Here is a 14997-nt window from a genome sequence, read left to right as displayed (position 1 = left end):
AAAGTAAATAGTGTTCATTTCCTGCTGACCTTTTAACACCAACAGATGTTTTCTCTTACAAGTACCATAGGCCACTCCAGTCCCTGACCTCATCAAGTGGGCTGCTGCCGTTTTCATCTCGGCAGTCTATAAAACTCCTTATTTAACCTGCTTTGCTGAGACCTGCCTGCAGAAGTGGATCTCCTACCTTGGGCAGGACCTGTGTGCATTCAGTATTTCTGACTTTCTTTTCTCTGGATGGACCAACCACTTCCTCCTGATTTGTGTCCTCTGTGGAGGATGGCAGATGTTTCCTGTGATGGGCTCTATCAGGCAGCTGAGGGAAGTGAGTTTCCCTTTATATTTTCCCTAGCATTCCTCTCACAGGTTGGATTTGAAACCCCTTGGCTGGAGCAGTAAGTCCATCACCCTTATCCCTGTTGGTGGTCGTTGAGTATTGCCTCCAAGCTCAAAAAGTAAAAGAATGGCAGTGCTGGAGCTGAGTCTTTCATCTGTGTGGAGCCATCCCAGGACCTGCTGGTGCCTTCTCCTGTCTGTCCCAGGGGTCTTGGTCTTGCCCAAGGGAATCAAAAGGATTTCGGCTCCATCCCAGTCAATTCTGCTTGGAGGTCACATTGCTGTTGCTTTTTTGCCATGGTATCTTCCTCCCTCCCACATCACCTGTGGATGGTGATGGATGGGGGTCTTTGCAGGACTTGAAGAAGTTTGGAATGCAGATGTGGTGGGAAGAGCAATTAAGCTGTCATTCCTGACATGGCCAAGGAACATGCAAGTCTGGCCATGACCTGTGTGACCAGGAACATCAGAGATGTGTAGTTTGTCCAGGAGACATTTAAAGGTGATTTCTCTGGTGGATTTCCTGGCCAGAGCCTGTGTTCTTCTGCCAGTCCTGCCTGGAGACCACGGGAGCAAGCTCTGCACTGAGGTAATGGAGGAGGGAAATGTGGAGGCTGACTGGTGCATGTGCCATCAGTTCTTTGGAGACCTTTCCCTGTTGGTGAAGAGCCTTTTTCCAAAATTGACGTGGCAGTAGTGTCTCATGGGATGTCATCAAGCAGAATTAGATGTCTGTGTGTCTGGGATGAAAAAAGCTCCATGTGGTGCTTGTGGGCCAGTTTATTTGCTGTGCTGTGTGGTGCAAAACTTGTCCTGGGTTCAGAGAGCAAAGCCCAGATTTCTACATTGGGTTGGAAGGAAATTTAAATCCAGTCCAACCCTCTGCCAGGGGCAGGGACACCTTCCACTATCCCAAGTGGCTCCAAGCCACATCCAGCCTGGCCTTAGACACTTCCAGAAGTCCAGGGGCAGCCACAGCTTCTCTGGGCATCCTGTGCCAGGGCCTGCCCACCCCCACAGGGGAAAATTTCCTCCTAATCCTTTCAAGTCTTCTTTACTTTTCATGTAGGCGATATTGGAAGTATGAATAATTAGCAGCATGGTTTTCAGTTATTGTGTTTTGCATCTGCACAGGGATGTATGTTAATCCAAAGTTCACAGATTTACCTTTAAAGACTCTTTTTTAATAGTATCCTGAACATAAGTTGATAGATACTCTCAGGTTGTCACTTGTTGGGTTTTTTGTCTTTCTCGAAAGAGATACTTCTTTTTTAATTTGTCTTTTCAGTATTCTTCATTTATACTTGGTGAAAGATGTTCAGAAGTTTTATTTCATGAGTTCTAATTCTATCCAGGAGCAGTATTTCTGTGCAGGACAAGGGGAAACAAACCCTCTGGGAGTCAGGTTACCCTCCTTTTCCTGTTAAATCAAAAAGAGAAGAATGCAAATTCTTAAAAATTCCTGACTACTACCCAAACATTACCATTTTTAGAGTTTCAAGTTTAGAGAAAATGACTCACAGGCACTTTTAATAAAGGATTCTCAAAATAGAGTGGAGTGTGATTCACGATAAAGAACGAAGACCCAAGAGAGGCAACAAAGAAGCCTTTAACCTGATGCTCGCTCATCCCCGTGAGGATATTGGGAAGGGGATGGTTGGGATTCCCCTCCTGGCACCTGGCATTGGGGGAGCAGTGTGCAGGGATCCTGCCCATCTTGTTTGTTGGGTTGTGTTGGTCAGTGTAATTAGGCAATGCCTAATTGTTGAAGGCAACCCTGAAGGTGACACCTTTGAGGCTGAGGTAGAAGGAAATCTGCAATTACAAACACGCCTGCCTTTTGTTCCCCAGCACTGAGCGTGTGTCCAGCAGCACACTGGGCTGTTCTGAATTTTAGGGTCACCATGGCAAGAGAGATGTCCCATCCACAGCAGTGTGCTGCCTGAAAGGACTTGGAGTCAGGAGCCAGAGCTGGCTCTACCTGAAAGCAAGGAGCACTCACAAAAAGCTTGTAACACAAGCCTTGTGAGAAGAATTGTTTAACGAATAGCCAGATAATCTAGTTTGCCTTTTCCACAGTGTTTTAGCATGCCCTGCACTGGCAGTCAGCCTTTCCCAGGTTTAACCTTGCAGAGATTTTATCTTGCCACTCTGCAGAGGTTGTGGAAAGCATCCCTGACTTACCAAGTGGATTGCTGGGCAAAATCAATTTTACTTGGTACATTCAGATGCTGAAAAGCAACATAATAGCGTCTGCTTTGCTTCCACACCAGTGAGGGGGAAGTGCCCCAACATGTGCTGGAGACCCTACACGAGTCTGAGAGGCAACTGAGTGTTCTGGACCATATCCATCACCAGTGTAATTCTGACAGCATCGTTTTAGCTGACTGAGCAGGACCTGCAGAAATGCCTTAGGTGTACGTGCTGATGTATATTTTGTGGCTGTCTCTACTTAAGTGCTGTACATTCCCCGTGAGCTATGAGAGCAAAGACCTTCCCCATGCTCCTTGCAGCTTCTTCAGTTGATATATGGTGTTTTCCCTCCTTTTTGTCAAAGTGTCCTCTGTCCCAGAGATAATGCAATTGCTATTCAGTGCCGTGCAAATACTCTTTTGTATTTGTATCTCTTTTCTATTTAATTATACTGTATAAATGTCCTCGGTAAATTTGATAAGTTGGGTGAAGGATATTGATTTTCGAGTCTCTCTTGTGCTGGGCTCCTTGTAGTAGCAGCAGCCATTCCCCAGGCCTGTTTCCTGAGGAGGTTTTGAAGGTTCGGTGTTTAAGTAGCTGTGGATAACAAAGGAATTTCATTCTCTACATTCACATTTGATCTGCTGATTGCAGGGTTTAAGGCCGGAGAGAAAACATTAGTGTTGGGTGCTTTGTTTTTTAAAGCCTTAGACTCACGTTATCTGCAAAAGCAGGTGGGAGGGGAAACCGAGAATAGAGTCATTGCCTTCATTCCTGTAAATAAAGCTACCAGCTTTGGGATGAAATGAGAAAGGGATGCTCCCGGGGTCAGATGAGGTCCTGGGGAGCAGTGGGAGTGTTCAAAGGCAGGTTGGATGGGGCTTGGAGCAGCCTGGTCTTGTGGAAGGGGTTTGGAGCTAGACAGTGTGTAAGGTCCCTTCCAGCCCAAACTGTTCTGTGATTCCATCATTCTGTGACTTGCAGCTGGGCTGGGCCCCCCTCACCCCTGCATCACCCCATGGCTGACAGCAGGGCAGGAGGGGAAGGAGAGATCAGTGGGTGTGCGGGGCTGTGGAGAGGAGGGGAGGGAATTTGCAGGGTTAAAAGGGGAGGACCAAGGGTCTATTTTTAACTGCAGTTTTGAATGTGAAGTGTCACTGATGTTAAAAAAAGCTCCTGGTAAATGGTGGGGAAGATGCAGGCGCTAGTGCAAAGCCAGCTGCAGCTTTTTGAACTGTTTGCTGATGTTTGCGAGGAGGCTGCAAACACTTGGTTCGTGGTGATGTCTTCATTTTCCTTTCCTCAGCCCCAGGTCTCCCTGCACAAGTGACTTTCTTTAAACAGTGCTTAGCTCTCAGCCTCGTAAGATTATTTTTGTTCTTTAAGAGGCAAAGAAGAGAGAAATACAGATATTTGTGCACTTTCCTTTTGCACTCGCTTTCATCACATTCTCTTGGAACATAAAATGTTTTCCTTTTTTTTTTTTTTTTTTTTTAATGCTGAAAATTGGACGCTGATTTTTTTCTGGCTAATTTCCATGTATTTCTCAGACAGGATTTTTAGCCTTGATCTATAATGCAGGCCTGTGGCTGTTCTTGCTAAAAGTTTGATCGCACCAGGGCTTTCATTATAAACCCTTATTTTCAGTAGCAAATTGCTTTCTGAAAATGTCACCTCTCAGAGGTTTGGGTGGGTAGGGAGGCACTGTCCCTGCATTTCCAGGTCTCTGCCATCCACCCCAGCTTCCCCAGGATTTGGGAATGTGAGTTTTCAGCGTGTTTGCTGCTGGCAGCACTGAGGCAGGAGGCTGGAGCCATTGCTGTCAGGCCAGTGATCCGTGGGATAATGCATCCCCAAGTCGTGGCCGTTTCTGTCTATTGTGTCACCGATCCGCACATTAAAGGGACCCCGAGTAGGTGTTGCTACAATAAACCCTAACAGCTCTATAGGAGCCGTCACAGTTCATTGCATCAATAATCTGTGTATTAAGGCGTCCTGAGCAGGCCTGGGCACACAATGGACCGTTATGGCTCCAGATGAGCCTGTATAAATTTAGGTCAGTAACCTGAGTGTTGTTAAATCCCAAAATTGCCCTGCTACGGAGAGCTGGCAAGGCTTGGAATAAAAATGTATAGATCATGCAGACCTGGTGGTTGCAGAGGATACTCTTGACTAAAGGTTGGTAGTGGGAGAATTATTTCATCTTATTTATGGCTGTTATCTAAACCTATCTCGGCTCACTTGGCTCCCTCCTTCCCTCTCTTTTGACTCAGTGTGAGTGATGCTGGAAGAGCAGCGAGGGAGAGTTAGGGATGGGAGGAATGGAGGGATGGAGGGATGGAAGGATGGAGGGATGGAGGGATGGGAGGAGCAGGCAGGAGGCAGCGTTCTGCAGTTGAGCTGTCCTGGAGCCGCCCCTCATCCCGACGAGCTCTTTCCCACGGGACTTCATGAAAACACTCACACATTTCCATCCTGCCTGTGCCTGTGCCTGACCCTGTGGAGCTCAGTATTGTCTGAAGCATGGCAGATCCCTGGGGGCTCCCCAGACCCTTGATTACTCCAAAAGCCACCCTCCATCCTCACTGCTGACTCATGATCCAAGCCCTCCTTGGTGCTTGATGCCCCAACACCTGGCTGGGCTCTTCTCCTCTGTGCAGTTCTTTGCATCCTGCCCCTTCCTTCCTTTCTCATTTCCCTCAGACAAGGCCCTTTTGTGGGTAGGTGGAGGGAGAGGAATGCCTCCAGCGCCGGCCGGAGAGCCCGGTTCTCATTGTGGGTGTACGCCTGAATGGAGACGTAGCCTTGAACTCTTGAACTCTCTTTTTTTTTTTTTTTTTTTTTTTTGTGGAGTAAAGCTGCTGTGTGCTGAAAGCAAACAGGACTCACTCCGATGGAAAGAGATTGTATAGTGGGAACAGGTCTCAGACCACGAGAAAGGGGTTTTTCCATGTTTCCATTCTGAGAGTTTCCATTTGAGATTTTGCCAGCAGCTGGGCAGCAGAAGATGAATTAGCTGAGCTGTTAAAGGTATTACACGTGTTTCCCCCTTCTGAGACTTGTTAGAACATATTTTCTTCAGTGATAGTAATAGGTGTTACAAACAAAACAGTTTTCCCCTTTGAATATTCCTTTACACAGAGCATCATCTACATTTTAAAAAAAAGTACATTAAGCAACATGAATGGCTTCAGGCTATTTTATTTCATGTTGCTAAATAAGTCAATGCAGATGAGTGCTTTTTATGTAAGGTTGGCTTGTAAATATAAGAACTAAGTTAAGGGCAAACTATAACTGCAAAGATTTCCTGGAGACAGAAGAGTGTCACTGCTGCCTTTCACTATTCCTAGTCCAGGCAGAGATCCCAGGACAGGGATTCAAAAAGATTGAATTTGTGCCATGTGTGGGGGAGTTCAGTGTGCTGCAGGAAAGCTGAGTCTCCTGGTTTGCTGGGGCAGGAGGGGCTTCATCTTTGCCATTCAGGTGAGCAAGGCCCTTCCTCTGGATGAATGGTGGAATCTCCTGCAGGGTTTAAAGTTCCTCCTCTGGCCCTCAGCTGGGGTTTGAAGAAGTGGGCTGGTGTGATCTTTTCCCAGCATATGTGGGTGTCTATGTAAGATTTAACTGTCTGATCCTGATTATGGAAGAATTAAGAAATTAGGAATGAAGGGTAGAATTCCAGACTTGGAGACACTCCAGCTGTGTGTCCTGTACATCTGTAGGGCTGGGATATGGGTGCCATCATGTCCTTGTCACGTAATGCAGTGCAGCAACACTTGGTTACAGCTCAGGACACTTGAGTAAGCCATGGCTTTGCCTGTAAGGATGTCTTCATCCTTATTTTATTATTTCTTTTAATTAGGAGTAGTGATACAGAGCCACAGACTTGCAAGACTCTCCAAGACAAGTGGTCCTGGTTGTTGACTTGGGCTCCCAAGGGGAATTTGCTGATCTTGTGGTGGTTTGGGTTTGTATTGCTGCTCTTGACGTTTTGATCGTTCTGCTGAGGAGGAATTCAGGAGTAACTTGTGAGTACTGCAGGAGTGTTTGCTACATGGAGATGTTCAGCCACATCCTGCAAGGCAGAAGCTCTTGGTGCTGCTGTGGTGCCTCTGCAAACCCTGGGATTACAGAGGGCAGTGGGCTTGGGGCATCAGCAGTGCAGAGTCATGGGATGGCAGAAACAAGGAGATTCACAGGGGCATGGGGTGTGTGTGGCAGGAGGGGGTACAGAGGTTGGGAGGATGTGGCTCTTGGCCCCATGGAGATTTTGGTATGCAGCTCATACTCAGGAAGTTTGGCCACCCTGATTACAAACATACGTGTATTTGGAGATGTATAGCGAGATATCTGCCTCTTTCCTAATTTGATTTGCATTTATATGGGGAGAGGAAAACCACTGGAGCAGGGGAGTGGGTGGCTTTGTGTGGTTCCCTAGCCAGCAGAAGCTGAAAGCGATTTGCAGTTCACATTTAGCAGTATTAGTAGTAACCAGAAGGAGACATCTGAAGGTAAGTGGCCATGTCCTGCCTCTTGGCACTGAGGGAGCTGGATTTGCCTTTGTTCAGCTCCAGAGATGGATGAGCTCTCCCATCTAGCTCCAGAGATGGGTAATGATGCCATGACACAATTTGCAGTTGTTTTCAGTTAATCATGTTCAGAATTTAAAACATAAAGTGCTGTTTGTGAGAGTGAAGAGGATGAAGTTTGCTGTGTTATAGTTGGGGGGGCGAGAAGTGAAGGGAACAAAACCAAGCCTTGGAAGCAACAATAGCTGCACACCAAAGGGTTTATTTAAGCAGGACTTTTTTCATAGCTGTTTCATCTTATTTTCCTCTTGTCCTTGCTCTTGCTTGCTCATCTATATGCAGCATATGGAAAGGTTGAAAAGTGGCAATTACTAAATGAGAGTCGACAGAAACTGTTCTCCAGCAGCTCCAGATGGGGTTAGTGATGCTGTTCCCAAGCTGCTGGTGCTTCACTCCGCAGTATAAAATGCCCTCTAATGGACAACTAACTGCATAACTCATCCAGCAAACCAGCAAATACTCATTTTTCTCAGGATTTCTAATCTGCTATGCTGATTTTGGTACGGGAGCAATTAATGGCTTGAGTAGAGAAGAGCTTTTGCTTATCCAGATGTGCAGACGGTGAAAGTTCACCTTTCTCCAGCACTGATTTTTGTGATTAGTGCAAGTCAGTAATTTGTAATTTAAGGAATTTTGGTAAAATGTAGAATGAGATTTTCTTTTCCGGTACAGCAGGGACCCCTGGAGAATGTAAAATCATTTATTTATCTTTTCCTCTTATTCCATTTGAAAACTTCAGGGTAGTTTTCCAGCCGTTTACGTGCTTCAGCAAGATCGGAGTGCATGTTATCAGCGTCAGATACTTAGAAAAACAAGATAAGAGAGGTTGAAGGAGGCCCATGATTAATTAGCAAATAGATTAGGCACTCTCAAAGCTAAGTGGATAATTGGGGTTCAGCTCCTGGTTATTGTTTTGCCGACCACCAGCCTCTGAAGGCTGTTGGTGCAGGGTAAGCAGAGCATCGCTTCACTTCTGGTGCCAGAAAGAGAGATGACAGTTATTTTCTTTAAAGCAATTTTCTTGCTGTCTGTTGGGGTTGTTTGTTTGTGTTTCAGCTTTAGGAATGAAAGGAGTGCCAGTTCTGGTATTTCCTAGCTTTGCTTGAAAGCTCACAGAGGATCTGTGGAGGGCTGTTACTACCTGACAAGGGAGCATTGTCTGGGTCTTCTTTTCTCAAAGTCAAGAGCAAATCACTAATATCGAAAATTGAAATTGGTAAAAGAAGATGAAAATAAAAGGGATGTCTCATTCCCCTCTTTTTTTTGTAGCGTGGCTATTGTGGCAACTTGAATATTGTCATTTCAATCGGTTTTCATAATATCTGTCTGGCTGCTGAGAACCCAATCTGGAATTTGTAGCCTGACACGATTCTTACAGAAACTTTTATAATAATCCAGTTCCAAACAAAAACCTTTCTCTTGCTTTACACATCATTAAGATGGAGGGGAAGATAAATGCTACAAACCCATGTCTTTTTTCCCTTTGAAGGACACCTATATATAATTGTGATTCTTCTTTTCCTGAGTCAACAAGTAGCTTTGATGGAGTAGAGCTGCTGAGGAACAGTCACTGTGACTTTCAGGGTCTGTAAGGGATGCAGGATCAGGCTCTCTATGTCATCTTTGAAGCCTCATTATTTTGGCAGGGTCTGTATCTCGTTGCATAGTGTTTTAAGATGTGGTCTGCATCATTATGTAGCATGTTTAATTTAGCAGCAGATGTGCAGGCTCGTATGCCGTTATGGTACATTTTGTTCACTCATATAATAGCAAGTTCCTCAAAATTGTTACCACTTCTTCAGCACAAGACTCGTACAGGGTGTTATTCACCTTTTCTGTGTGATGAGGAGTGGAAGAGCCTTTTGTGTGCCAGCAGCAGGTGCTCACGTGGGAGTGCTGGCTCTCCGTGAGCACGTTTAACCTGCTGCCTCCCTCTTTTCCCTGCATCCACGGAGTGCACCTTCCCAGCAGGTTTTGGCAGGCAGTTGAAGGGTGAGATTTTGGTTTTTATGTTTCTGGGCTGGAAAAGAGGCTGGACAAATAATTCTTCCTGCCACCCCCAATAGCATCCAGGCATTCCCACAGAGAAACCTTAGAGCATCACTGAACACACCACGGCAGCAAAATCACAATAATAACTGCTAAAAACATTAAACCTAATTAATAATGGCTTTGTAGCAAGAGTCCTGGCCTCACTGTTTTGAGGGTGATGATGGTCTGGGGGTGATGCAGACTCTGGGAGGGTGTTGAGGTTTAATCCCAGCCAGCAGCTCAGTCCCGTGCAGTCATTCACTCCCTCCCGAGGGATGGGAGAGAGAATTGGAAACATAGGAGTGATAAAACTCGTGGTTGTGATAAAGGCACTTTAATAGGGGAAGCAAAAGCCCTGCATGCAAGCAAAGCAAACCAGGGAATTCACTTCTTACTTCCCGTGGGCAGGCAGGCAGGAGTTCAGTCATGCCAGGAAAGCAGGGCTGCATCATGCATAGCAGTGGCTTGGGAATACAAGCACCAACACTCCAAACATCCTTCTCCTCCTTCCTCTTCCCCGTTCTACATGCTGAGCATGACACCACATGGTCTGGGACATCCCTGGGTCGGCTGGGATCAGCTGTCCTGGCTGAGTCCCTTCCCAAATCCTTGTGTCCCCCAGCCCCCTCACTGGTAGGGCAGTACAAGAAGCAGAGGCCTTGACTCTGTGTAAGCCCTGCTCAGCAATAACAAAAACATCCTTGGATTATGAACCCTGTTTCCAGCACAAAGCCAAACCACCATCACACAGCAGTTACCACAAACAAAATTAACTCTACCCCAGCCAAATTTACAACTGGGGTAGTTCTTCCAAAAAAATGAGAAAAAGCTTCCCCCCCCCCCCCCAGCATCCTATTTCACGTGCAGTGGCTGAGTGTTTAGTGGAGTGGGAGAAGTCAAACCCTGGCCACAGAAAGGCTGTGATTCCTCTTCCCAAGTGAGGGGGTTTATATCTCTCAGGCATTATTAAAAAAAAAAAACAAAAAAAAACCAAACCAACTATTTTGGATAATGAAATTCTCTGTTTGTTCCCACTATTTGTATAAATGTTTAATCTATTTTTGGTTCCTACTGGGCTATTTGGTTTAATGGTGTCTTAACACTGTGAGCTTCCCGTGTTGTCTCATTGTGCTTTAAAAGATAATATCCCAAAAATCATCAGCATCCCCAGAATGTGCTGTCTGTCCCTTCCCTTCTCTGCCTCCCTCCTCCCCTGCAGTCTCAGAGGGAGAGGCAGGTGATGGGGGCTGAGCAGGGCATCTCACTTAGGGCAGGATGGGAGGAGGGATGACAGAGTGTTCTCCAAGTGTTCCTCCTGCATTGTGCCGTCTCCTTTGTCCGCTTCCCTCCCCTGTCATTATCTCTGCGTGTCTCCTGCTTTCTTCTCCCTGCCTTGCCTTTCTTACACTGAACTCTGGTTCCCGGCCCCTCCTGCCCTCCCCAGGCAGCTGAAACGCTGAGCAGTGGGCATGGCCAGAGCTCAGGACAGTGAACAGCCAGGGATGCTGACGCAGGGCTGGAACAGTTCACGGCTCCCAGGGCTGTTCTCGTGTTCCCATCTCAATTCGAGTGCGATTGAGCTTTGTAAAACCGGACCTTTACACAAAGGAGGATCCAGGCAGAGCTGCCTGTGGCATCAGCACATACCGACTTAAACAATTCTGCTTGGGCATCCTGCTCTGCTTCCAGCTGAGAGGACTGACATTTTACAGTAATCATGAGTACAAAACCTTCTGCAGAAACCTCTCTTTCCCTGAGAGCCTAGGAAGTATCCAGCAGTACCATCAAAACATTTGGACTTGTTGAACGAATTGTGAAAACCCAGTGTACGTGTGAGGAAAGAAGGATGGAATTTTTCCTTTGCTGTTTGGAAATGGGATTTTTTTGCAGTTTGTGGAGCTGGTAGTTTTTTATAGTAGAGACTCTCCATTTTGTTGCTGCCGTATTTCATAGAGGGTAGAAAATGTGGGCAGTTGGTTTGTCACAGAACAGGGTGTAGGGAACACCAGCCTGCTTTCCCAAGGCTGTGCACAGACAGGGAATGTGTGAGAAGTTGTGTCTGGAGCACTGGAAAGGGCATCTCTGCATCACCTGCCAGCTGCTGGGTGGTTTGGTGGCAGTGCCTGTGATGGATGCTCTAAAATAGATGTTACCCAGTGCACAGGTTGCCCAGAAAAACTATGGATGCTCCATCCCTGGAAGTGTCCAAGGACAGGCTGGACAGGGCTTGGAGCAACCTGGAATAGTGGAAGGTGTCCCTGCTCATTCAGGGGGTTGGAACTGACTCATCTTTAAGGTCCCTTCCATCCCAAACCCTTCTGTAGTTCTGTGATTGATATTTGTGCTCCTGTCCTATCTCCATGTGCCATAAAAAGATGATACAAAAGTGTAAGTTGAGGAAGAGCTTCTTCATTAAATTATTTCTCTTACTTTTATCTAACTATGCATCTCATTTTGGAAGATCACCTTTATTTCTTTCCATTTTCCATCAAAAGTCAGGATTAAAAAAGCCCTAATACAGCTTTCTCTGCACTCATTTTCTGGCTCATGGATTGTGCTCTTTAACAGGCAGTATTTAGAAGCTATATAAATGTGTTACGTCAAGATTGAGGTTTTTTTCCCTAAAGTGTTGTATTTAAGTAAATTCCTTCCTTAAATAAATAAATAGCTACTGGACTATCATTGTTTCCAAGGATTTTCAAGAAAAATTACATTTTGACAGAGACTGTTGGAGGCTAACACATCCATGCAATTACGTGGAAGTCACTTGTTTCCTAATCTTGCTGAGGATGAAGTACAATTTTTGTGCACGTGCCTCTCCCTCTCAAATTTCCTTAGACAATGATGTTTTCTCGTCTTTTAATTGCTGGCCATGATTTTTGTTCTGCCTAGCCTGATTGTGTTTATTTTATGGCGGGAGACATTTAGCTTTGTGATCGTTTTGAGATTGGCTTGGCTGTAGAAACCATTGGGGATAGATTGAAGTTGGGGGCACAACTAATTGCATCTTCCATGCCACAAATGGAGGAACTGCTTTCTTAATTACAGCCTCATGCAAAGGCTGGGGAATATCTTCATTTCTGTGCCCCACACATCTGCTTTTCCCCATTTTACCCATCCCTGCCAAATCCTGCTCAGCAGCTCCTGCCACATTTTTAGTAAGTCTTCTGAGCTGGGCTTTTATTGTTGTTTGGTACCACCACAGACACCTGTCAGATAAAGATGGGGCAGTTCATGTCATTAGGAAGGAGCTCATTCATGGGCATTACATTAAGCTGTGTGGGACTCTGATGAGCAGTAATTTCTCTGATTGTTATTAGTTTCTTTGTAGGAAGTTTTCCTCCAGGGAGTAATGCAGGGAATTGAGATGGCTGGGGGGAAAAAAAAACTTTAATGGACACATTTGCCCATCAGAAAATGCACTCTGTCAGAATTAAGTACATTTTGCAAATTAGTTTTGTTTGGGGAAGTAAAGGGGGAAGAGTTGCAGCCCCAGCATAATGAACCATTTGAGTGTTTTCAGAACAAAATGATAACTTTTCCTCTTCTGATGTGATTTTTTTAAAAAAATAACCTGGTATTTCTCCCTGAAAGTGGAATGGGATGTAATAGAGGTAAAAAATAATGTGTGTGCCTGTAAATGTTGATCATGGAAATACCATTACCTACATGGGCTTTAGCTACACTAACAGCTTAATTTTTGTTGCATGAAATATTTTGACTGTACCAGGCTTCTGCCTCCGGAATGGAAGTTTTCTGCATCTTCTAGAATGTTGCATTAATTTTTAATATGAGTGGGAATCGTGCTCTTTAGCATCCCTATGTTTAAAAAAAATCAATTAATTATTGCTATAAATCTCAGTGATTATGCTGCAGTTGTGCTGCTGGGAAATTGGCCATTAACTACCAGGAAATCGCCGATCATCCCTTAGTTGGAATTCAGCTGTACCGACACGAGGCTTTTCCTTTTGGAAATTAACTATCAATGTGATGCATAATTGATAACCATTTATAATAATAACAATAATCTCCATGAAATTGTCATCCTGGAGTGCAGTGGCTTTGTTAGAGCCTTTACCCCTCGCATGCTCAGCCTACTGCACTGGTTAACTGGGTTTTCTGGGAAGTTATTGGAGTGTTTTTAGGAGAGCCAGTGCTGGTGTGCAGAAGAATAAAATGCGAAGTAGAAACTCCTGGCTGGGCTGCATGAACCTGCAGAGGTGCTCCAGAGGATGGGTCAAGTGCTGCTATTGCTTCTCTGCACAAGGGGAGGCAAAATTCCAGGTTACAAACATTGCCCAAGGTCAGCTTCTGGACATCAGCCTGGATTTTCTGGTGTGGTGTCTTCTCTTATGTCTTGCATTTCGTGAACTGGATGTTTTTTTGGTTTGTCACCAAAATTTCGTTTGCAAGTCTTGCAGTGTGAAAATTCGCCTGCTGGAGAGGAGCTGTTTGGGGGTCGGTTTGAATGAATGGTGCCACGTTTGTGGTTACTGCTGGCTTTCCAGAAATTTTTTCAATTTTTTTAAACCACTCTAGTGTATGTAGGCAGAGAGGTTGGGACTTAGCAGGGTGATAGAGAGGGCCACACAGGAGAGGGTTTCTTGCTGTGCTTGCACTCATTTTTGCCTTCCTCTTCCCCTCCTCTCTGTGCAGAGCTTCTGAAAATGTGGTGGTGCTTTACTTTGCCTCTAGAAATCACAGATTTACATTAATTCTGTTCTTTTGGTGCCTTGCAGTGGGTAGTGGATGGCTGGTGAGGGGCAAAGACCTCTTTCTTGAGCAGGATCACTCCTTGGGAAGGTTTGTAGCTGTTATCAGGGTCATCTGTCCTCACCTTAAAACACGAAAGAGGATATTGAATCAGCAGTTGCATAAAATATAAGTGTGTGTTATGTTGGATTGCTGGAATTCAGTTGTCAGCATGAGGTCTCTTCTTCCATGTCTGATTCGTGAATGCTGGTGTGGAACTTGCTTTGAAAAATTCTCACCTGAGTTTTACATCAGAAAATCAAACCTGAAGTACCATAACAGCACATTCAGATGCTGCAGCTGAGCTCAGGTCAGTGTTCAGGGATTAAACAAACCTTTGGCTCTCTGTAGGAGCAAAACGTGTCAGACCTGAGAGTATCCATTAAAAGTCTTCCTCTGTGCCACCAAAATGCAGAACACCTTTAGGTGTTGCCTTTTTGGAGAACATTTCTTGTCAGTCAGCCACACACGTGGCTTCGTGGATCATTTTATCTCACTGGCATTGAAATGTGTGCCTAGAAATGGCACTCGAAATTTAAGGTTGGCCCTTCAAGTATGAGGGCAAGGACAGGCTGTGGTGACAACTGGAGTATACATCAAAGTCTTCTTGTAAATTCAAGGTTCATTGATGATTTTTACAGGGCAAAGTTTAAATATTAAAGTGTTTTGTGTATGAAGGGACTGGCAAAGCAAGAACTACTTTCCCTGTTTTATATACTCTCTAAAAATCTTTCAGCATCTGTGAGCCTACAAAATAACCTCATGGATTTTATTTGCTAGGAATAGATTTTTCAGTCAGAAATAAAACTGGGAAGCCCGTGCAGTGCTTTGGCAGTTCTTGTGTACAAGGCTGGTTTTCTGAATTGCAGGGATTTGTGGTGCCAGATGTGTGACTTGTGGGGTGCAAACTCAGAGCTGTCCCTTCCAAAACCTGCTCTGCTGTTGGGCACAGGCAGACCTCACCTGGTGTACTGGAAATCCAACACTGATTTGGGCTGGAAGGGGCTTTAAAGCCCATCTCATTCCATCCCCTTCCACCTAACACTGTCCCAGGGTTTGAGCCCCATCCACCCTGGCCTTGAGCACTTCCAGGTTT

At 45.3% G+C, this 14997-nt stretch overlaps 1 protein-coding gene across 4 annotated transcripts in view; it reads left to right on the top strand.

Moving 5' to 3' along the window:
• Positions 1–14997, top strand: part of CTBP2 (C-terminal binding protein 2) — a 131199-nt gene that overhangs the window by 60244 nt on the left and 55958 nt on the right. Inside the window, exon 1 of one of the 4 annotated variants that reach the window (XM_088169434.1) lies at positions 903–925. The exons of the other annotated variants lie outside the window; for them this stretch is intronic. The gene's annotated coding sequence lies outside the window, so the exon portion shown is untranslated. Of the gene's footprint in view, positions 1–902; positions 926–14997 lie in introns of those variants that run through there. 4 annotated transcript variants of the gene reach the window in all.

This window comes from Sturnus vulgaris, chromosome 8 (assembly GCF_052056855.1).
Source record: "Sturnus vulgaris isolate bStuVul1 chromosome 8, bStuVul1.hap1, whole genome shotgun sequence".
NCBI classification, from domain to species: Eukaryota; Metazoa; Chordata; class Aves; order Passeriformes; family Sturnidae; genus Sturnus; species Sturnus vulgaris.
This window is presented reverse-complemented; position numbering and strand designations above follow the sequence as displayed.